The sequence below is a fragment of the Python bivittatus genome, unplaced genomic scaffold (genome assembly GCF_059951505.1).
Source record: "Python bivittatus isolate LINGU-HERP-01145 unplaced genomic scaffold, Pbiv_v1 ctg000980_np1212, whole genome shotgun sequence".
NCBI lineage: Eukaryota > Metazoa > Chordata > Lepidosauria > Squamata > Pythonidae > Python > Python bivittatus.
In genome coordinates this window covers 39,464,548-39,490,168 of record NW_028277125.1, presented here as the reverse complement: position 1 = coordinate 39,490,168, position 25,621 = coordinate 39,464,548, and the positions used below count along the sequence as shown (strand labels likewise).

The 25,621-nt window shown below is 39.2% G+C and overlaps 1 protein-coding gene across 1 annotated transcript in view; it reads right to left on the bottom strand.

Annotated features, from left to right (window-relative positions):
* The window catches only part of DGKG (diacylglycerol kinase gamma), a 183,449-nt gene extending 158,242 nt beyond the window's left edge, over positions 1-25,207 (bottom strand). Inside the window, exon 1 of the mRNA XM_088132662.1 lies at positions 25,029-25,207. The gene's annotated coding sequence lies outside the window, so the exon portion shown is untranslated. The remainder of the gene's footprint in view (positions 1-25,028) is intronic.
* Between the last annotated feature and the right edge of the window lie 414 nt (positions 25,208-25,621).

Genomic DNA, 25,621 nt, shown 5'->3' with positions numbered 1-25,621 from the left:
CAACTGCACCATTGTGGCTGCCATCTTGACTTCTTTTATCTTACCTTTTGAATACACTGGGCCCGTCATCTGGCACCATATGATCAATAACTTTATATTGTCTATGCATGGGAGAGAAGTGGTTTATCACTGCCTCCTTCCATGCGGTATGAAATTATGCCTTTGTTGGTATCATTAAAGTGATCATCTACCTCCAGCATCTTCCCATCTTGCTGCTGCACAATATGGGCACCTGCTTACTTTAGTTGGGCAGCTGGGATGACCTTTGTGCCTTCGGTGCCCCTGCTGAGATTATATACTGTACTCTTGGCATACACTCCCGGTGTTCTTCACTGATCCCATCCAGGAACAACCCCCTGTCACAATGACACAGCACAGCAGGACTTGAGAGTGAGTTTAACTTATACAGAAACTATCTCATAAAAATGGAAGGACTGGCATAGATGATATCTGGAAACAAAATAGGACACTGAAGAGTTTGAGACAAGCCAACAAGCTACTTTGTTAACTAAGGAAATGAAGACTTACAAGAGTTTATTATGAAAATAAAAATGAAAAATCTGGCTTAATGTTACATTTGAAGAAGAAAATGAAGGAAAAAAAACCATGCTGAGTGAATGTATAGTTACTAGAAGTACCATGGAGTGCAGGAAGGAACAGCCCTGGACCAAATAAGACTGACTGCTCAATTGAGGCAAAGATCAACAAGCAGAAGCTCACGTTCTTTAAACATGTGATGCAAGCAAATGATGAAGCAGAAAAAAAATTACTGTTCTTGGCAAGGCTAAGAGAAGGAGAAGGATGGATAAAGTAGAAGAACATGTAAAGTAGATGGATTCTGTCAAAGAAATTACAGGACTGTCTTTGGAAGTTATACAACATATTACAGGAGGCTAATCAAGATGGCAAGCATTTGTCCATTTAGTCAGCAGGAGCTAAACTCAACTTAGTGGCACCTAATTAATGAAAACATGACAAATAACCAGAAATTATAATGTAATATAATATCACAAATTTTAGTAGTATGACTAAGTTTAGAAGCATAACTAGTTAAATGGAATTGACTAATTTGGGAAAATTTACTAAATGTAAAGACTTAGAGTTGTCTTCTAGTGGAAACAACACTTGAAAAGGATTACAGTATGCTGTCATAAAATGTCACGAGTTCAAAAGCAAGCCTATGAAGAAGCAAGAACTTATATCAAGTGAATAACAGCCTTTCATGCACAAACACTGCTTAATTAACTCTTTAATAAATGTTTATATAGACCACAAACATAAAGCCATCTTTGAGTATCACTCTAATGTTTTATAAGACAACTCTTATCAAGTGCTGATTGACACTGATCACTCATAGGTACTAATCACAACATTGTTTTTTAATCAGTCATCCAAAGTGAAACAAGCAAAGGAGGACTCCCCATTCATTTGACAGAAGGGGACTATATAAACCTACCTATTTGATTGTTGTGAGATACCCAGAGTCATTGGGAGTCGGGTGGCCTACAAGTTTAAGAAATTATTATTAATAAATTATTATTATTACCTTCCTCAACCACACGTTTGTGGGCATCCGCATGGAGAGGCAAGCAACGTCCTCATGTAAATGACAAAATTTGTTCAGTAACACTATGATGCACATGACATCTAGACACATGCCCTTAATGTATACTAAATGCCAGTTCTCAGAATTTCCAGCCAGTATGATCACAGATCATGTTGGCGATGAACTCTGGGAACTTAGTCTGGCATATCCAGAGGGCACCAGTTTGGGGAAGATTAGGATAAACAATTTGGCAATAGAAACAAGATAAATGGTTGAAACCTTTGGAAAACTGATTATGTAAGTGAACTGCATCTTCTTCTGTGACCTCTAAGCTCATTGTGTAATATGTCAAAAATGTTTATAGCTTTCCATGCTGTGTGAACATGGACCAATGGTTAGTTTATTATTAAACAGCCATTAATCTGTCTGGAAACGGTACAGGAGTGTTTCCACTGTTACGGTTTGTTTTCCAAGTTCCACAGGTGTTCAGATGGATATTTTTAGAAGCAAAGGGCCTAACTGGGTCACTATGCACCTGCATTTTCTCTTTAAATGCACTTGTTGGCAGCACTTTGGAGTATTGTTTAGGATGAATGTGCCCATTTTCCTGTTTGCAAATGCAGTCCGGTTTGCAAACAATCATGCGCCAACTGTGTTTTCCTATTTTGGTTTATGTGATTTGCTTATTGGATCTCTGATTGTCAAGTTGGACATTATTAAATTTTCAAAACGCAGTTAGCTTGTCAGTCAAACCCTTGTCTTTCTCAGGTCTACAAAAGGCAATGTAGTATCAGTAATCTAAGGCTTGGTGTGGGTTACACGGAAGCACTTGCGTCTAATTCTGGCAATACTTCCACATCTTTCTCACAAATATACTTCCCCTGAATTTGTTTACAACAGACTGTAATGCTGTTGCATTAATTAACACTTTGCCACCAGCACATAGTCAGAATAGTTCCCTAATTAGCATGGCTGAGAGAATAATGGGCAACTTTTTGCAAACATTTGGGTTTGAAAATAAATTTAGATTCAGCTGCATCTGTGACCCTTGCGTGTTTGCTTTCTGAAGGCACAAGACTGACTCAGCAGTCCTGAGAGAGAAGGAACATTGGAAATGTTTCCTGATATAAGAACAAGTTTCCTAGATATTACCTTTGAACTGCTCTAAATACAAGCAGCAGGTGCTAAATCAGGGGGTAATACAGTCTCTGAACTTCTAAACTGCAAAGCGACCTTTGTTTGGAGCATGGTTTCTGAACCTCATGACTGCCCTGTGGAATAAGATGCTCCTATAGCACATAGTGATTCTTGGGGAACTTACTCTGCCTTAATTGAGATTCACTTCCCTCAAGGAAATCTGGGATCTATATGTCACTTGAAGAGCTAGGAAATTATTGGTAGAGAATCTTTACCAAACTGGAATATCAATTAGCTGAAGAGTCATATTTCATTTCAGAGCAGTTTCAGAAAATTGCCAAAATATTGTATAAAAATAAAATAAAATCATAGCTAATTCACAGCTAACTGTAAGTAAAAATTTAAAATTACCAAGGGTTCCTGTTGGCAAATGGTGCCCATGAAAACTATACTGTATGCGTCTGTATTATATTTCTAATTACATTAATAATTAGGACTACAGTTAGAATACTTTTTGTTTCTGACCGTATGTGAACCTCCTTCAGAGGAATTTCTTGTCTGTCTGGAGGATATTGAACACAACAAATAATATATTAAAAGTGGACATTTATTTCACTTCCATTTACATTTGTGTTATTCACATGAAAACTGCTTTCTTATGAAATATGCACATACGATGTATGTTTTGGGGACTGTGCATGATATAGACCTTCTGTAGTATATTGAATGTGGAAAGATTTTCCTGGGCTGTATGGTATGCACTGTATGAATGCATGTGATTCATAAGCCTCCATGTTTCTCTGTTGTAAAAAAGGACATTTAATGAGAGAAAGTGCATGAGTTTGTATTTGGTTTTTATGCTACACATTCATTGCATCATTTACTTCCTTACTAGAAGATATTTTCTAGAATATCTTCCACATCTTTAATCTTGTGATCATATAAGTAATCTGTATGTCCTGTTCTGTAATCTGTAGTATGTCTCACTTTTTTATCTGCCTTGCATGTGTTCTGATTTCTCTGCTATGGATTTACAGATTGTCTTTGGGATTAAGATCAGTGTTTTTCATCTGCAAAGTGAACAAATGTTGCGTATATGTGTGACTGCACTTTTTGTTTTCAATGCAGTTCTAGATTTGGCTTTGAGTTTATGCCAGAATTATAGTCTTGACTGTGTTAGAATGATCTGTGGAGGTCTGTGAAATGTCATGCTTATTGGTCAGGGGTTTGTATATACATCCAACAGCTTGACTTTCCAAACAAAATGTGTTCTGGGGACTTTTACGTTCTGATAAACTGATACATCCTTTACCATCCCTTGACTATATCTGTGATAATAAATACAAAACCTTCCTCTACTGTGGCATTCTCCCCCCACCCGCCAATGGAATAGGATGCTCCAGAATGATGTGGAAAATCCTATCTTGCAAAAATAGAACAAAGTCTTTCTTGACATTCCCCCCCCCCCGCCCCTTCATTAACTATGATGCTAAACACATACGCTTGTGCAGCAGGATCTGGGTAAGTGGGTGTTTTATAAAGGATGTTTTAGGATTTCATCTCAAAGTGAATCTCTCAAATTAATTCACACAGTAAAATTGTCAGGATTTTCTTTCTCATGGGAAAGGATTCATCCCGTTATCTTTACAACAATAACAAATAATATTTTGGCTATAGAGATCATGTGAAAAACACCTGTTATTGTGTGTTGTGTATTGTGCTATTTACTGCCACCTATTGGCGTGTGTATGCTAGTTACCCAGTGGGGGTGGTATAGAGCTATAATACAAGGAGAGGAAAATGTGCAGCCTCTCTGAGTAGTTGTTAGTTGTTTTAGTGTTAGCCACTATGTAGGTTTTATGGACTACGTAGTTGTAACAAAGTACCAAGTAGTGTACCTCTTCTCTAAGAGTTTGTAGCTAGAGATTTTGTTAAGCGTGTTGCTAATAAGTCTTGGATGCTACATTACATGAGAAGATGTGTTTTTCTTTGTATTTTGTATGATATTTGCATTTTTATCAATAAACACCAGTTAGTATATATTTTCTGACTGGATTTCTTTGGGAAACAAGAAATGGACATTGCATTGTGTTTGCTTTCATGGCTAATATTTTCCTGGAGTTTTTGCTGTGCTCTGCACAAACAGGAGTATTTGTGATTATCACTCTGCCCGACAAAAATATGGTTTTGGTTTGAATTTCACTTTTTCCTGAATTTTGTTATAATAGTTCTTATCTACTACATACCAAAATATGTATTACAGCATGCATTTTAGATAAAATATAATTCACAATGTGAGTTTGGAAGGAAGAAAATAATTTGCAGTGGTTTCTTTTGTAATAAAATACAATCAAAATAGGTATATACATGTGAATATTCATGTAGATTCTTCTTAAAATGTAAATTAATGTAGCTATGTGATTATAAACGAATGCATGCAACATTTTCACAAATAGCTATCCATCTATGCCTCTTATAAAGCTAGTCATTTTCTGACTGTCAGTGAACTGTCTTCATTTTCAGGCATTAAATTGTTTTCTCAATTTTAATGGAAAATAAAGTTGTGAAGCAGACAAGAAGCAAGACAGAAAACCCAACACACCCAGTTAGGTTTGGGTAAATCAGTTTCGCAGGCCAGTTATTTTTCAGGAGTAAGTCATTTACTAGATCTCTTGTCAGCTTTTTCCAACAATACATACCATGAAAAGGCCTTGGAGAGACAGCTTTTTTCTATTCCATGTTCTCAAAGAGATGAGCACATAGAACATGCTGATTTAACAGATGGAAAACTTATAAATGTCTCTGCTGTGCTTTTCCCCTCATTAAGTATTAGGCTGAGCAAGGAAGCAGATTTGTCTATCTACAGAAACATGCTTGGAATAATATGCAATCCCTTTTTTAGTTTAGCTGACATGTAGCTTAGCCAGGGTATGTTGTTATAGGAACCCTCTAGTTCTGTGAACAAACGGTATTGTAACTTTTAGATTAAGGGCTGTAAATCTCATTACTGAGATTATCTCCGCAACCCTCATCCTTCCCAAAAAATTGAGTGAAGCCCCCAGCCAACAAAAGATTGCCCGTCTCATGTTCTACATGCAAAAACATTTTGATAAACTCACAGTGAGGAATTACACATGTAGGAGTGACTACGGAAAACACAAAGTTCAAACAGGAACTCAAAATTGAGAAGGAAAAGGCCATTGACTATTTAGCACCACTAATATTGAATAAAGAAACTAATACACACTATGCAGACTGTGTGAGGTCTCTGACTGTCTGAACTAAGGTCCCTGCCCTCGTTCTCCCTCTCTTAATTTCTCTGTGGATTTTCTTTGCTTGCTGCTTTGTAACATTTTGTCTTTCCACCCACATGTCCCTATGGAGTATGGTGATACATAAATAAATAAAACAAATATACTCGCTATTGCAACATCACATCATGAACAGGCTGCACCTTATCAGTATTTCAGCATGAACCTTTTCCACTTCACGGGAAAAGTTACTTTTCCTAAGGACAGAGAAAGTTCACCAAACTGTGTTTTGCTCTTTCCATGACAGTGTTCTGGAAAGATGACTTGGAATCAGCATTTATCTTCTGCATCAACAATACAGGGAGGGGGTGGGTGAGAGAGAGATACATACAGTTTTAATATGGATTTGATTGTAAAACCTCTATCTATTTGCATGAAAAGAGAGAAATCCTTTGGTTTAGCTCATTTTCTTAAGGGACCTCTTCTCACTACAAGTTCATTTCCTACTTTCTGCTTGTGCCATAACGTAGCCTACAGCAGGGTTATCTGTCAGGGCCTGATATCATGGTCTTGCTTGGTGGCAGAAGACTTATAAGCGAGCACAAACAACACTTAAACAATTCAAATCAGGGGCAGCCAACCCAAAGCTTGTTAAAAAGAAGCTGGAAATCCTACTCTGCAGTCTATCCTTAACGTGGGTTGTTTATTAAAGATAAAGTGGTTGATGCTGGAAAGCATTGTAGAGGCACCCCCCCAGATTCTGGTAATAATAAATGTACAAAAGGCAGAGTTTTGAATAGAAACTCTGCTGCAGTCTGTAAGATGGATGCTGTGAATGAATAAAGCAACGACCCCATGGAATGGAATGTGTGGGCTTCCTAAATGGGGGAACAGTTAGTTGCTCACTCTTAGTTTGGAGGAGAGTGATTGCTCCTGCCTCTTAACATTGCTTAAGTTCTGAACATGAGTTGAAGTTCACCCTGTTTCTCTTTCTCCTGAGGAACAACTACCTTTGAACTAGACTGGCTTTTTATGTATCACCAATGAAGAGGACAAAAGAGGGCCCAAGTATGCAAAAGTGCCATGAATGTGTATGAATAGGGGCACGTAGGAGGAGTGGGCCTGCTGAATCTGCGGCCTAGCAACTTCATCACCCCTATTCTCCTTCTTAAGGCTCTTTTTCATAAATTGGATTTTAATTAAATATCACAAATTAAGCAAGTATTGGGGAACCTTTGGTCTATGGGCATGATGTGGCCAGTGGTAGTTCCCAATGCAAGCTGACAGCTTTACCCGCCTTTCCCCAGGATACTGTCTCCTAGTCACAAATCCTGTACCAGATTGTCCCAGTGTGAGCATCACACAATTCTCACTAAGCTAGATGGTCAGTAATTAGGGCTTGCAAGATAGGGATCCCTGAATGCATTTTTTTGCTCAGAGAAAAGATGACCTCTCTCACAGGGAGAGAAGGCACAATTGCTATATATCCCAATCCAGAGAGTGAAATTTGTTGAAGTCTTTCAGAGAGGGATTTCCATGGAGCCTCACCCCTGTCACGTTCTGTCCCACTGGCAGTTTAAGGGACAGCGCAGCACTTGAGCGTGACTGGGATCCCTACTGATCTGTGCAATCAGAGACTTGGTAAGGAAAGAGCCATCTCTCCCCCACGTCCGCAAGTTGGGGATGGGGTGGCAAGAGAACAGGAAAGAAAAAAAAATTGTACCATTTAGGGCTGGCTTTTTAAAACAGACAGTGCTTTACTTCACAAACACACCTACCTCTGAATGTTTTTGGGGGGAGGGGGGAAATGACAGGAAAAATGGCAGAGTTAAAAAAATATCCTAAAAATACAAAACCAAATGCAGAAATATGAATGCATTGGGGAAAATATAACAAAATTCCAACCACTTATCATCAACCAGGCAGAAGCACAAACTGCCCCAGCCTTTGACATGTTTGAAAAGCCAGGTTTTTAATTTCTTTTCTCTGGTAACATATACCAACGGTACATCATTTTATACAAATTCTCTTTAAGGTTATAACAGTATAAATTTCAGTCCTTTCAACCACATATTTTCCCATTGTTCCATCTGTATATATTATAACCAACATTTTTAGTCTACTTTATCATACATTATTTTACTTGTTCTTTTTCTGTTTCTAATTTCAATAAAAGTTTATTCATTTTAGCAATTAAATCTACATCATTTGTACACAATTCTTAATGTTCAAAATCATAAATTCTGTTGTCTACTTTAAATTTTTCTAATAATTGTAAATAAGAGGACCATTGACAACTATATCCTTCTGCCACCAGTTCTTCTCTTGATTTTATTTTACATTCCCTTGACAAAATTCTAGTATCTCACAATAAGTTAGCCATTTGTGTTGCCTATTATTTCTTGTCTATAAAATGCTTCTTGTGCTGAGAGCTACAAAGGTGGGTTTGCATCTATTCCATATTCTCAATATGGCATGTCTAACATAATGATTTTTAAAATCCACATTAACCTTAATTTTGTCATACCACAAATATCCATGCCACCCAAATCTCAGGTCATGTTCTTCTAACTTCAAGAGCCTTCTATTTCTCAGCAGCACCCACCCTTTCATCCAAACCAAACAGCAAGCTTCAAAATATAATTTCAAATTGGGTAAACCCAATCCTCCTCTTTCCTTTGCATCTTGTAACAACTTATATTTAACTTGTGGTTTTTCCCTCTGCCACACAAATTTAGATGTATCCACACAAGCTATTTTGGATGAAATAAAGAGAAAAGAAGAATTAAAGAAATTTCCAGAGAAGATAGGTAATTCTCAACAAATTAAGCTTTTACAATGACAATTATTTATGTTAACATTAAGAGGAATGGAAATAAAAATTAATTATGTAAAGCAAAAAAAAATTGAGTTTGCAAATAAACCAGGGAAGTGGCTAGCATATAAATTACGAAAAGAAAAAGAAAAGAAAATGATATTGAAATTGAAATTGCAACAGGGAGAAATGTGTTAATGGACAATGCGGCCATACAAAAAGCATTTCATCAATATTATTCCAACTTGTATAAAGGAAGTGACATATCTCTAGAGAAAATAAATGAATATCTAAAGAAACAAAATTCACAAATTATAATGATTTGTGAATGATCTGGATGTGCAGCTGAGAAGCATTCTAGAAACCAAAGAGTATTAGTGTAATTATCTTCAGACAATATTCCCTGGATCTTCTTCCCTGGAAAAATAAAAGATGATTTCAACTGCTTAGGAAGAACAATGGATAAGCCATTGCTGGGATTCCAACTGTAACTCAGCATGTCTATAGTTGGGAATTCTGGAGGTTGTGTTCCCATCATTTCTGGAGAGCACCTTGCTGGAGAAGGCTGGGATAAGGTTTGTTCAATGGCCAGTTGCTTTCAGAATGTTGACTTTATAGTGGCCTGTTCTCCCTGAATATGTGCTGTTATGGTCACAAGCACATCAAAGGTGTTGCTTTATTGTTCTGCATGTGAAAAATTTAGAGACACAACGTGGCAGGCTGAGTGAGAGTACTAGTTTGGACTGTGAAGTGCTTTCAGATGTCCCACTGGGAGCTGAGCTAGTGGAAGACCAAAGCATTAATAGGGCTTGTCAAAAAGTGGCAGCTTTGTACTGTAGGCCTGAATGACAACATCTCCAATAATTCAGATCACAGCAGAGAGTGAGCCCTTTCCCCCCTATCACTTGGTGTTTTTAAAGCACCAGCTGAAGTGTCATTTGTAATTGGATGCTGAGCAAATGCTGTTTCTCTACAGTTGCCTAGAGACTGATATAAGACCCTTTGTACATGTCCAACTACCAGCGTTGCTACTGAATTAAATCCTATTCACCGTTCACATTAACACTCCAACAAAGTTATACAGATACATGATTGAGGGAATTCAAATTATTTACAGTGTTGCAATTATTATCTAGATAATTACTTTGCATTTCAATATAAGCCTATACTTCTTCTCTAAGGATGTTGGGTGCACAGGGCTGAGGGGCACATTTGTTCACTGAATTATGTGTTGGGGAATGAAACCCATGCATGGGAACAGGATTAATTCCCATAATTTTCCCTTTCTGTCATGTTGAAAATTGAAATTTGGAAGCAACATTTGGAGAGACCTGGGGCCCCCATCCAAGGCTTATGGAGAGAGTTATCTGCAACCATGGGTCCACAGGTGGCACCTCACTTATGTAGATATTCCTGAAATGTTCATCTTAAAAAGAAAGAGACAATAAAATGAATTATTCATGTTCAGAACTGTTTCCGAACAGATGCAGAGTCTTATGTTCCAACTCAGAGCATCAGATATACCATCTTAATGTTTCTGGTCATGAAATGATATTCACACAGATGAAGTTCCAGTCCACAAGTACTGAAAACCTGTGAAACCACCCATCAACAGGAGCAATGAGTGCATGCACAGACAGTGAGACAGATTTCTCCAGTCTAATACTCCCCAATAATGCCCAATCTGACTAGAGTCTATAAGAGGTGTAGTATCAACGTGCAAACCATTATGTTGAGAAGGATTGCTGTAAATGTCTCAAGTAGATGGCACCACCCAGACTGACCTTCTCTGGGCTCAGAAGCAAAGCAGAGTTTCTTGCATTGGAAATGACCAGGGCTATAGGCTAGACTGGGAAGTTAAATAACCAAAGGAGGGCAGTGAAAAAACTCTTCCATACTATAGCCAAAGCAACTGCATGGATGTGTCCATGAAGTCACTGGTCATTAAGCTGGACCTGAATGAAACTTTCTATCTTTTACAGATTTCTGAGAATGGAGTTTCTTATAGTAGCATGAGTCAGAAGCTTTATTTCTCTGGAGCTGCCCATAAGGTGTCATTTCTCTGGAGCCTTGTTTATTGGAAAAGATGTGTTTAGGCTACTTACAATCAGAAAGCATATTAGAATGTCCTGATAATGATGCAAATGAAAACAGTTGTGGCTTTATCACACACATATATCTTGCCCAACTTGGAAGATGAAAGTAACAGCCCAATCTCCTTACCCTTTTCACTGAAATGTAACTACAGTGGTACCTCGGGTCATGAATGCTTCTGTTCACGACCAATTCGGGTCACGAACAGCACCGTTCGCAAAATTTTGCTTCTGTTCGCGAACTCCGCATCAGGTGACGAACAGGATCCGCGGCCATTTTCCCTGCTGACACATGTGGTCGTGGCTTCCTGTAGGGAGGGGGACTCTCCCTCCAAACAATAACCGCCTCCGCACCCACCTTCCTGTCCTCCACGCCTCAAGCAAGGTTAGCGTTCTCTCTCTTCATAGTGTACTGTACTGTACTTTGTGTCATATTTTTGTGGTTTAAAAAAAAAAATACATATGGTTCAGAACCATATTTACATTGAACCTTATGGGAAAATTTGATTCGGGTCACAACCAAAATCAGTTGGTGACCAAATTCGTAGGGGTCAGAACGGATTAACCGTATTTACATTGAACCTTATGGGAAAATTTGATTCAGGTCACGACCAATTCGGGTTGTGACCAGAGTCACAGAACAAATTAAGTTCATGACCCGAGGTACCACTGTATATCAGGAGTGAGACTGATAATGGCTGAATCTCCTAAATCTTCTGAGCTGCTCATCCATCACAAGGACAGGAATTTAAACTTCTAATATTGCTTATTGGTAGCAAAGGGCAAGTACAAGTTTCATTTTAAGAATTGTACAGTGGCAACTGGGTAGCTAAGTGCTTATAGTCCTAAGTACACATTTTTGAAAGTATGTAATGGTTGTCACAAATGCTATAATCCATCAGTGTATCACCATTCATTTATTTTACAATATATCTGTACCACTGTAATCCACAGATTCTGGGCTACTACATAATGCAAAACAGAACACTAGCACTCCCAACCCACATTCAAGCATTAAAACCTATAAATCATAAACTGAAATGCCAGCAAGGAGCAAGATACTGAACAAAAACAATGTTGAATCTCTTACTAGGACATAATGTGATTTCAGGATAGTGATCATTTTTCTGCTTTTGCCTCCTACAGGATTATTGGATCTCAGAATGTCAAAAAGGACACTTCTGAAGGACTGATCTTTCTTTTATTGTTGCATCAAGTGACTCCAGTAAAGTGCAGGGTTATTGCAGTCAATGTTAATTAGAGTCCATAATCTATTAATACTTTTCTTTAGAAGCTAATGTTCCTGAGCACTGAATAATAGCAATTGTGCCAAATGAGAATTAAGCCATACAGGATAACAAACATGGCTTCTGCTTGACTTGAGTACTCGGATGCCGTGTTGTCTTTAACAATGCCTACTTGCCAGAGTGGCCTTATTTGCATAGTTAACCAGAGAAGCTGTGGGATACACTGTAGCTGGCACTGTCTTGCTTCAGGGAGAGAATCTACTTACATTCTTAAGACAAAGAGCAACTTTTCTTTGTGCTCCCAAGCTTCCTCTCTAGGACCTGTGATTAATTTGAGACAAGGAACTGAATCCTTGATTCTTCCCTAGTTGCCAGGAATATTTGACACTATTTTGAGGAGCAAGAGATATGACCATATCCTATTACTGCCCTAATCTAGTATCAGTAATGTAATAATAGCACAATAATGTGTGAGTACAGTTACAGTGGGCACAAGGGAATTTTTCTGTTACATTTTTGTAATTGTAGCAATTTTCTTGAATCCCACAAGAATCAACAGAATCTTGATCATAGCTAGACTGAAGTAGAACATCCTTCTAATGCAGCTGATTTCTTTTATAAAGAAACTAAAACAAATGTTCCTGAATGGCAAGACAATTGTTGGGAGCAAGTTATATAATTTCTTCTTCTTTTTTAAATGGGTTAAACGTTTATATTATTGGACAGGATTGAGATTTAGATTCTTCTATTGTATACTTCGATGCACTATGAACGTCTACAAAACCCTTTTAAACAGAATCAAAGGTGCAACAACAAAAATGAAGATATTTTTGAGAGGCTACACCAGCTTTACAATACTAGCTCCAAACTATTGCCAGTACATATCCAGTAAGAGAGGGAAGGAGGAAAATAGTAGAAAAACATTTACTGCCAATCAGGTGATTAGCTGCTATGTTAGTCCAGTTGCCTTGCAGAGTCCAGAGTTCCGACAATGACTGTCAGAAGTGGTTGAGCACTTTTTCCTGCAGTTCTGGTTTGGACTAATGGAGGAAGTGAGCTGGAGATGATGGATGACAGTAACTGGCTGCAAGGAATCCTGAACATGCATCCCCCTGGGAATGAGATTAGCCTTAAACTTCTTAATGTCCCATCCTTCTCATCCCCAGTTGGGGTATTGTATGGGCTTTGCTACGCTCCACAGCCTTCCTCTTGCTGGAAGACAAATCTCAGTCTTGCTGGTCTTAGAAACCTACTCACAATCCACTTTCTTACAAACATGACTACTGTACATTAATTACTTGCCTTCATTTCAGCTTCTCCTTATGGAAAAAAGATACTCGGTCACCTTGGTTCCTCTTCTTGCTCAGTGTTATCAGTTTCTTGTTCCTTACCTTTTGTTCCTATGTAAGATCATAACTTCTGTTCTTGGAGATCTGGGGTATATCTCTTTTCTGTCCTGTTTGGGCTATTGTGATTTAGACTTAAGGATCTGTATGCTTTTTTAAAAAATTCCCCTTATTGTTGGCAATTACTAGGACATACTGTTAAGGTATAAAGTCTCATGTTGTTGTACAGTGGTACCTCGGTTCACGAACTTAATTTGTTCTGCGACTCTGGTCGGGACCCGAATTGGTCGCGACCTGAATCAAATTTTCCCATAAGGTTCAGTGTAATTACGGTTAATCCATTCTGAACCATATGTATTTTTTTTTTTAAACCACAAAAATATGACACAAAGTACAGCACGAAGAGAGAGAACGCTAACCTTGCTCGACGCGACTTCTGGCATGGAGGACAGGAAGGCGGGTGGGGAGGCGGTTATTGCTTGGAGGGAGAGTTCCCCTCCCTACAGGAAGCCATGACCACGTGTCACGGGAGGGAAAATGGCCGCAGATCCTGTTCATCACCCGATCCGGAATTTTGCAGAACGGGTGCTGTTTGTGACCTGAATTGGTTGTGAACAGAAGCGTTCGTGACCCGAGGTACCACTGTACTTGGGAGTCAGGTCATTTCTTCCAGTCTCCACTTGTATGTTAAGCTTGGATTTCTAGCTCTGTTTCTAAGTTATATTCTATCTAGCCAAAGGTAATTTTTATATTTTCATATCGTTCATATTTTATTAATATGCTCTATAAATGGCTCCTTTAGAGTACACTTGTACTTCTGTGTTTCCTCTTCTAACATACTAGAAGAGTAACCTAGGTGGGAAATGAAAACTTCCAGAGTCTTCTTTGGGACAACATGTACTGTTCATCAGAAAGATGAATCACTTTTCCTGTGCATGTTCAAGGTAAAATATACCCTTTATATCATGAGCACTGCCTCATTATTATGCGTAACAGGGATGAAGGCTGTAAGTCAGATATGCTCTTATCAGAACATGTGCTATGAATGTGCACAGTTGGAGATGTGCCCCTTTGACACTCATGTTTCATCTCTCCTGCTTCTAACTGGGAGAGTTATTTCAGTATGTGCCGTCTGTTATCTTTAACTGTTTGTAACAAATTATGTAATCCTGCAGTGAAGATAAGCTCTTAGTTCCTAAGCTTTTCTATATTATTAATAAACATAGTTTTAATAAAGTGGCCTGAATTGTTGTAGTTTTGATTGTGTTCTTAAGTATATCAGCAAATGTAAATAGTACTTATACCTACTTCCTGAAGTTGCAGCCAAAACCACACCTGATGAGCAGTTAGTTGGAGGATTCTTTAATTCCTACACTTTTCTGCCTCTGTTTCATTTGCTATAAATTTTGAAAGTCTCCATATCACTTCTTCTTTCTATATACAGAAATAATTCTTTATAGACCACTTTCAAGCCTACTCTTGCTCCACAGAGCTCAGGGATGTGTTCAGCACATTTGTCTCAGACTTTACCTGTCATTTTCCTCCATATTTAACTGGTTCCACCTCAACTCTTCCCTTCTGAGTTTACCATCAACTTGTACATTTGGATGACCTACTTGGACCGGACTCAGCCTGTCCCTATGGTTTACCCCATTTCATTTACAACAACTGTATGGTATATTTTACTGACTCCCTTCTGCCTACCCAGGTCTCTACAGGCTTAACCTGCATTTCTCTTTTTGCATTTATTCAGACCATCCTTCCTTACTAGCAAAATATCTTAGTTGCTAAAAATTATGAGACTGTCTTAAAAGCCATGGAATTGTTAGAAAAATATTTGAGGAAAATGGAAAAGTTAGAAAAATACTTTTCAACTAGATAATTTATTACAAATAATATGGTTTTTGTGACATTTTCATGTATCCCCTATATCCCCACAATGCTGGTTGTGAGATACATCTCTTCTGGATGTGTGAGATATATTAACAGCATTAAAACTACAGGGGAAAAAGAAATCAACAAATATAAAAGAGACCCTAGAGCATAGCTTACACTGGGGCTTGAAACAAATACATGGAACATGAAATTACCAAAGAATTCAAGAAGGGAAAATACTGTTTTCAAAACTGATTTGGAAAGCAAAGAAAATCTGATGTGGAAGGTGACAGGGCACATATTTAATTTGAGCGATATTACTGACACAGTTCATAGCTTCAAAGGAGAAAATAGAGGGTCTTGAAAATTAGAAGCAGACATAATGTAGAGATTATGACTTTAGAAAAAGAAGTAAATTAATATGAACAATTAATGAAAAGAATACCAAACACAATTTAGATGACGATTTTTGCCCTATATAAAAAGACGCACAGGATCACTGTTAAAGATGACCAAAATATAGCACTGGAAAATCATGAGCCAAGAGTAAAGGCTGTGAAAAATAAGGTTTGTGCTATAGTTCCACTGTTAGCACAGAATGCCCGGTTTCCCCTATTACTAGCAACTGATACCATGGCTGGATTCACAAACCAGGCTGTTTCATTATATGCGGTTTATTACAAGGTTAGGCAACCTGAGGCCCAAGAGTTGCATGCTGCTTCAAATCTGTTTTTGTGCCCTCTGATTAAAAAAAAAAAAAAAAAGAGTAGTTGGGATTTCTGCCATGCTGAGGCAGGAAATACACAAAACTGTACATTAATCTTTAAAATAGCCTTAATACTATTTGAAAAACCCATCCCATGGGGAAAAGAAATCAAAATACCCCATCACCACCACCCTGTATAGTTGGCATCATTATTTTATTGCCTGCAGCCCTCACCTCCCCAAATAATGTCATGTGCAGTTTACATTTGACCTTACTATTAAATTAAATCACAATTGGCCCAATCTGTTCAATATGCTAAGCCATAAATAGTAATTTACAAATTGGAAACATAATGTACAAACCACACTAAACCACCAAGAAGGAATCTACACCTTGACTTTGTAAAATGTGTGAATCCTGTCAACGCTGCAGGAATTGGCACTATGGTTCTGGCTAAACATTTAGCCTGGAATCCTGTTTATTCCTATAAAGGTTCCAAGGCAGAAGGAGAATGAGTAACCAGGGTACTTCTCACCCAGCTGAAAAAAGTAAAACCCAAGGAGGTCCTTTAAACAACTGATGTGTAGAGCACAACAGGAACAGGAAAATAATTATTCTCTAATCAATGTCAAGAAAATTAGTACTTGTCCCAACCCATGTTATCCCTTAATTGGAAAGACCCTTTTGTTTTCTAGTACTTTTGAGAAACTGAAAACATGAAATTTAAAGCAACAGATAATATTCTTTGTCTAAAAAATGTCAGATCTCATTAGTACAACATTCAAATGCCACATATGGAGAAAGAAATTATAATACATTTCCCAAAGTTAATAAAAATAAACTAGGTAAATACATGGTGGTTTATAAGCTGAATACAAATTGAATAAACTGTGAAAAAAGTGTCATGTTTCAAGGTCAAACTGACTGGGCAAGTTTAGGTTAAGAAAGGTCAAGTGTGATCATATAAAATTGTTATGAAGATGGAACCAGGAATGTGTGAATCTGATCCATTTATTTCTGCTTATAAGGCAGATCTCTGCTCCAGATTTATGTCTGGATTTTTAATAAAATAACTGAAGATAAATTTCCAGCTCCATTTAGGAGCATATGGGATTGTTTACTTCTGTAAACGTACAAGGTGGTTAGAGTTCTCAAGATTCTCTCTCTCCCCCCTCTCTCTTTTTTCACAGCAGAAATTCCCCAAGCGCTCACAGCTATGTGAAGCTCTCCTGAAGGGCTGCCTTTCCTTTTCCCATAATGATGAATGGCCATATAGTCAGTTCAGTAGTATTGGAAAGCAGAAGCAGCCACTGTGGAATGCCTCATATAGTTGAGCAACATAGATTTCTTTTGCCATTAAAATAAATGAAAAGCCTAGAATCTTGGCCGCCCCTTAAATATGCAAAAATGAGTCAGATCGCACCCCCCAAATGTTAACCAGACTTCACTTCTGTTAGTAATCATGTTGCCATGGTTCTATGAGAACAAGAAACCCAAATGTGTTCCCAGTAAGATTCATATAGAAGTTCAGTTATATCCCTCAGATCTGATTAATATAGAAAAACAGGGACTATTTGAGCTTCCTGTGGGGAAATGGATGAGTTGGTGACATGCACCCACTGATTTCCTCTTGCCTATCACTTGCCCAAATTTTGAAAACTCTTCTTAAAAAAGAAGTTAATAATACCCCATATATATTATTATAATAGTACACAGTTACAATTCTATATATGCTTATCTAATACAAATATTACTCAAGTACATATATATTTTTAATAGAGTTATATGACAATCCTGATTTTAACCCAGTGTGTTTTGCATAAATGAGTCCCATATTTCATTATACTTGTCCATACAAAGTCTACGTCTATAGGCAATCCACTTCAATCCATTAAATAAATGGGGCTATACATTTATCTTTCCAATGTTGCAATATCAGTCTTTTGGCCATAGTAAGGGCATGGAGAATCCATTTACATTATCCAGTTATCAAATACCATGTACTAGGTATATAGTTCAAAAGAATATTATCCTCTGAAAATTTTATACTAACTTTTTGTTGTTGTATTTTTTTTCACTTTTATGTTAAAGCACTTTTATGTATTTTTCCTTTTTTTGTAATTAAAAAATTAATAAAATAAAAAATAAATAATACCCCATATATAGATTTTCTTCTACAAAAGCCTTGTGCCTACCCCACCCCCCCATCACAGTTCACTGTAAAATAAGTTTACACTGCATTGTTGAAATATTATGTGGCTATGTCTTCTCATGATTTGAGGAAAAATAATATTTTTCATATACAAAAGTACTACGAACAGTCTAAGCTACCACTTAATCATGCAAATCCATATGCAGGATAAATATTGAAATATGTTTTTAACAGTGTGCTAGAATCAGTTAAACTATAAAACAAGATACCTTACATATATTATGATACAGATTTACAATCCAAGATTAACATATTTACTCAAGATTTTACACATTTTAATGGCATTTATTTTTAAAGAAGAATTACTTATAATTTCAGCCCAAAAGTCATTCCCAGGTAAGAACCATAATTAGCTGTACAGAAGGATTTTAAAAAGGAGTCACCATTGTATGCTAATCATGCTTTCTGAAACAAAATTCCAATTAATTAAATCATTAAATCTCTTTAATATGATTTTAATATATCATTTAATATAATTAAATAAGATATTAATATTCATTAATAATTTAATAAATATTTAATTAATAAATTTAATGGGTTGATTTTAATTTAATAAGTTAAATATTAATTATTAATATTTAATATAATTACTTCGATAAATTATCTATTTATCAGCAATAGTTTACTGGGAATAACATTAAGAGCTGCAAATAGAAAACAAAGAAAGTGCTGAGAAGTCCTTTAAAAATAACATCTACATACCTTTTCAAATTTCCCCATACTGAATTTTGTTTTTATGTTTTCCACTACATGGCACAGTTCATCATACCAATGGTTGGCCGTACCAATACTGAATATCTCAATTTCTAAGCAGTCCATCCGACTTCATTGTTTACTATTAGCATCCCAAATGGGTAATCAGTGTAAATACATATGGGGGGTGGGGGTGGGGGGTATCTTAACTGTTAGAAGTGATTTCATTTATGCCATTACCTCTAAACGGGAAATTTATAAAACTACAAGAATTGCTCAGCTGCTGGAGAAAAGTATTACATATTTTATAGACAAGAATTGCTAGGGATGAGCTGTACAGCAAGAAATCATGGGTGAGCATTCGCCCTGCACCCTCCTAGCCCAATTCTTCTCTGATTCCCTCCCCTGCCCTCTGGAACCAAGATGACCTTGCACGATATCACAAAATCTAAGCAGGGGCTGGACCTTTTTAGCACTCCAATGACAGAACACCAGGGAACCTCAGGGCTATAGACTAGATAGGGAAGTCAAAAAAACATCCTGAAAAACGGCAGTGGCAAACCTCTTCTACTCTGCTGCCAAGAAGACAATGCAAATGCATTTGTGTAATCCCTGGGACCGAAGGGTGAGGAGTCTTTGTTGTTGTAAAAACCCTCTGAGCTTGTGCTTCAGAAATTTAATGACAAATTGCCAAATAGTTTCAGTTCAATTTTCCACTTTGGGAAAGGGCAAAAGAATAGGTTCTCAAAAAATATGGGTGGTGTTGGTGGGAGGTGGGGTCCGTCAGGACCAGGAATTCCAGTTCTGTAACCTTTGGTCCTGTTCTTGCATCACTGCCACATTGGCTGTAGCTATTGGCTGTAAAACGGAAGATGTAAAAAGCATAACCCCACCTGCCTGCCATCTAATATTTGGTTAAATCAGCCTCCTTACCTGATACTAGCACTGCCACTCTCAAAATTCCCAGCCACCATTGGGAATTCTGGGTGTTGTAGTCCCAACACAGCTAAAGAATGCCAGGTTGGGGAAGGTTGAGTTAGATGGACCAATGAAGTGCTGTTTCACAGTAATTGGCAGCCCTTACTCTTTCTAGCCCCTTCATGGATCACTGCCTTGTCGTGGTGAAGGGGCTTGCGTAACTCAGTGAAGCCATGAGCTATACCGTGCAGGGCCACCCAAGACGGACAGGTCATGACAGAGAGTTCTGACAAAATGTGGTCCACTGGAGAAGGAAATGGCAACCCACTCCAGTATCCTTGCCAAGAAAACCCCATGGACAATGTTAAAAGGCTAAAAGATATGACGCCGGAAGATGAGCCCCTCAGGTCGGAAGGTGTCCAATATGCTACTGGGGAAGAGCGGAGGGCAATTCCAAGTAGCTCCAGAAAGAGTGAAGCGGCTGGGCCAAAGCCGAAAGGACGTTCAGCTGTGGATGTATCTGGAAGCGAAAAGAAGGTCCGATGCTATAAAGAACAATATTGTCTAGGTACCTGGAATGTAAGATCTATGAACCAAGGCAAGCTGGATGTGGTCAAACATGAGATGACAAGATTGAACGTCGACATCTTGGGAATCAGCGAACTGAAATGGACGGGAATGGGTGAATTTAATTCGGGTGACCATTATATCTACTACTGTGGGCAAGAAACCCTTAGAAGAAATGGAGTTGCACTCATAGTGAATAAGAGAGTGGGGAAGGCAGTAATGGGGTACAACCTCAAAAACGACAGAATGATCTCAGTGCGTATCCAAGGCAAACCATTCAATATCACAGTCATCCAAGTCTATGCCCCAACCACTGATGCCGAAGAAGCTGAAGTTGACCGCTTCTATGAAGACCTACAACACCTTCTAGAACTAGCACCAAAAAAGATGTCCTTTTCATCATAGGGGATTGGAATGCTAAAGTAGGAAGTCAAGGAGTAATCGGAATAACAGGCAAATTTGGCCTTGGAGTACAAAATGAAGCAGGGCAAAGGCTAATAGAGTTCTGTCAAGAGAACAAGCTAGTCATAGCAAACACTCTTTTCCAACAACACAAGAGACGACTCTACACATGGACATCACCAGATGGTCAATACCGAAACCAGATTGATTATATACTTTGCAGCCAAAGATGGAGAAGCTCTATACAGACAGCAAAAACAAGACCAGGAGCTGACTGTGGCTCAGATCATGAGCTTCTTACTGCAAAATTTAGGCTTAAATTGAAGAATGTAGGGAAAACCACTAGACCACTCAGGTATGACTTAGATCATATTCCTTGTGAGTACACAGTGAAGGTGATGAATAGATTTAGAGGATTAGATTTGGTAGACAGAGTGCCTGAAGAACTATGGACGGAGGTCCGTAACATTGTACAGGAGGCAGCAACTAAAACCATCCCAAAGAAAAAGAAATGCAAGAAAGCAAAATGGCTGTCTGATGAGGCTTTACAAATAGCTGTGGAAAGAAGGAATGCGAAAAGCAAGGGTGAAAGGGAAAGATATAAGCAGCTGAATGCAGATTTCCAGAGAATAGCCAGGAGAGATAAGAAGGCCTTCTTAAATGAACAATGCAAAGAAATTGAGGAAAACAATAGAATGGGGAAGACTAGAGATCTCTTCAAGAAAATTGGAGATATGAAAGGAACGTTTAGTGCAAAGATGGGCATGATAAAGGACAAAAAAGGCAGGGACCTAACAGAAGCAGAAGAGATTAAGAAGAGGTGGCAAGAATACACAGAAGAACTATACAAGAAAGATCTTAATGTCCCTGATGTCCACGCTGGTGTGATCACTGACCTTGAGCCAGACATCCTAGAGAGTGAAGTCAAGTGGGCCTTAGGAAGCATTGCTAACAACAAAGCTAGTGGAGATGACAGGATTCCAGCTGAGTTATTTAAAATACTAAAAGATGATGGTGTTAAAGTGCTGCACTCAATATGCCAGCAAGTTTGGAAAACGCAACAGTGGCCACGGGATTGGAAAAGGTCAGTTTACGTTCCAATTCCAAAGAAGGGCAACGCCAAAGAATGCTCAAACTATCGCACAATTGCACTCATTTCACATGCTAGCAAGGTTGTGCTCAAAATCCTACAAGCTAGGCTTCAGCAATATATGAACCGAGAACTACCGGATGTACAAGCTGGGTTTCGAAGAGGCAGAGGAACTAGAGATCAAATCGCCAACATTCGCTGGATCATGGAGAAAGCACGAGAGTTCCAGAAAAATATCTACTTCTGCTTCATTGACTATGCAAAAGCCTTTGATTGTGTGGATCACAACAAACTGTGGCAAATTCTTAAAGAGATGGGAATACCAGACCACCTTACCTGTCTCCTGAGAAATCTGTATGCGGGCCAAGAAGCAACAGTTAGAACCGGTCACGGAACAACCGATTGGTTCAAAATAGGGAAAGGTGTATGACAAGGCTGTATACTGTCACCCTGCTTATTTAACCTATATGCAGAGTACATCATGAGAAATGCCAGGCTGGAAGAATCACAAGCCGGAATTAAGATTGCAGGGAGAATCATCAACAACCTCAGATATGCGGACGATACCACCCTAATGGCAGAAAGTGAAGAAGAACTAAAGAGCCTCTTGATGAGGGTGAAAGAGGAGAGTGCAAAAGCTGGCTTGAAACTCAACATTAAAAAAACTAAGATCATGGCATCTGGACCCATCAATTCCTGGCAAATAGAAGGGGTAGAAATTGAAGCAGTAACAGACTTCATTTATTTGGGCTCCAAGATCACCGCAGACGGAGACTGCAGCCATGAAATTAAAAGACGCTTGCTCCTTGGGAGGAAAGCTATGGCAAGCCTAGATAGCATATTAAAAAGCAGAGACGTCACCTTGCCGACAAAGATCCGCATAGTCAAAGCTATGGTTTTTCCAGTAGTAATGTATGGCTGTGAGAGCTGGACCATAAAAAAGGCCGAGCGCCGAAGAATTGATGCCTTTGAACTGTGGTGCTGGAGAAGACTCTTAAGAGTTCCCTGGACTGCTAGGAGGTCAAACCAGTCAATCTTAAAGGAAATCAACCCTGATTGCTCATTGGAAGGATCGATAATGAAGCTCAAGCTCAGATATTTTGGCCACCTAATGCGAAGAGAGATCTCTTTGGAGAGGACCCTGATGCTGGGAAAGATTGAAGGCAAAAGGAGAAGAGGACGGCAGAGGATGAGATGGATAGATAGCATCACTGAAGCAATGAGCATGAAACTGAGCAAACTCAGGGAGGCAGTGAAGGACAGGAAGGCCTGGCGCAATATGGTTCATGGGGTCATGAAGAGTCGGACACGACTTAACGACTAAACAACAACAACAACTCTTTCTAGAGACAATCCTTGAGAAACCACATTCTGGTAGTGGGGAGTACTAGAGACAAAAATGGATGAATAACCATCTCTTCTCTCTTTCCTTCTTCAAGAGTCCCTGCCTGGGTAACTGCCAGGGCAGGAACAACTCATTGCTCTTGGCAGAAGTCTGAGCCAATTACTTGTAGAGGGTTTTTTAAATTTAGCCCTTGAAAGTTAGGCTAAGGGCTGCAGCTATATATATACAGGTATATATATATAATGCAAAGCAAAGCTATGATCATATTAGACTCCTGAAGATGCTTATAGATACTCGTGTGACTCACCTTCTGAAAAATTGAGTGGTGGGATGAGAAGGAAGGAATTTGTAGGTGGATGTCAACAAAAAAGGATGTCACAAAACAGGTTAGGAAAAAGACTTCAGGAGAGCCACTACTAGTGAGAGCAGGCAAAATTAGGAAGGAAATTTTAGATAGGCATTTATTGTCCTAGTAGCTTCTGCAGTGTGTGTGCTTAAACATTTATTTAGTATGCTGCAACAATGTGAGTAATTGGCCATTATAAAAACTGGTGAGTTGGAAATCATTTTTTCTTATTGTAAAGTCTGAATCTGAATCTGATTAGCAAAGACCTATCTATATACATCTACACGGAGGGGGTCTTAATCCTGAATTGACATCCACAAAATGATACTGTGATTGCTGTTTTTGTGGTTTTACAGTCATGTCACTGCTCTTGAAAGAAATATAGTAGTTCCCTGGTCTAAGTTCTTGAACATGACTATGCATGTAAATATTCAGCCAGTGATGTACATGGTCTAATATGTTACCACTCAAAATAATGAAAAACAAAAACAAAAACAAAAAAACAAAAACAAAAACCCCCCACAAACACATGCAGTAACACAATATGCAACAGATTATTTGACAGCTACCTGAAGTTCTGTTGATGGAATGAAAAATCATAATGTCAAGTCTTTACCACGTTTCTTTATTATTTCATTACTGAACCCATTATACTGTACAGATGGGAACTGTTTCCCCAAAATATTCATTCATGAACCAAGAAAGCACAAGAAAATTTTCACAAGAAAAACTGTATTTGTTGTTATTGCAATTTTTTAAAAGAATTAAAAATTGTGTTTGAAAAAGCCCACGATTCATTCTTCACCAAAATTTGCTCAGATGATTGTCTCCAAATACTCCAGAGTTATATTGTGGGACCCTTCATACTCTTCTAAAACTCTTAAAACAGTCTTGCATCTGAACTGATGGCCAGTTAGCAGATAGGTTGCTACCTATGAGGCTCCTCTATCTACATTCCTGCTGCAGGTACATATTCCAGGAAACAGCTCCTGGCCCGTGGCTTCTTCCTGGCACTGATTTCATAAATGGGTTACCTGCATATAAAACCAACACCACCCTCTCAAATACACACACAAGACAGGCATCTGTCCTTGACAAATTCCCCCGTGCAATCATCCACCAGCGCCCTCCAGACTGCTCAACTTGAATTCCCATCACCCCCGGCCTTGCCTCTCCATTCAGCAGGCTTTGCACTGCTGCACCAAAGACTCTGAGGAGCTCCTGGGAGAGGAAGCCACATCCACCTGGCCCTCTGGCCAGCCAGAGTAAGCTGCAGGAGAGTTGAACTCAGGCCCGCTTGCTGCTGCTGCTGCGGCAGACGCGCCTGCTCTGGGGGACGGGGGCGGGTACGGGGCAGCTTTTGCCCCGCATGGGGATGGGGATGGGGAGGGAGCCGGGAGCCGCGGTACGACAAGCCCAAGCACCCGAACACCTCTTACCTGTACAGAGTCTTTGGGACCCGGAGATGCAAAGGCAGACCCCGCGGCTCCTCGGTCTCCCATCCCAAGGGCAAGCCCCGCCGCTCCCGAGATTCTTCCTCCCCTCCATGCTGAGCTAATTTTATCGGCCCCCCTTCCCCCACCGCCGGGGAGCCCCCTCCCGCCCGCTGCCGCCGCAGCGTCAGAAAATAGCACATCGCCCACTCATCCCCAGGCTCCTTCTTCGAGAAAAAATATTTATATTATTCAGCCACGCAGAGGTTTCCATGGCACTGATGACTTTCACACTGTTGCCTTGACAACCACTCCGAGGCCATCTTGGAGGGGCCGAGAATCCCCTTCCTAGACAAATAAGGCGAGCGGCAGCGACGACGGCAGCCCGTAGGAAGGCGCGAGGAGAGCCCTTCGCCGCCGACCGGCGCGCTCTCCCCCTAGCGGTGGCCCGACGCGGCTCCCGGCAGACCGATTTATTCCTAACCAGATCAGAGGCGGGGCGGGGGGCTACGCTGGGATTCAAACCCGCACAGGAGTTCGGGTGAAACTTTCCGGTCTGGAAACTGACCACCGCGCGGCTGACGTTGCACAAACCTGAA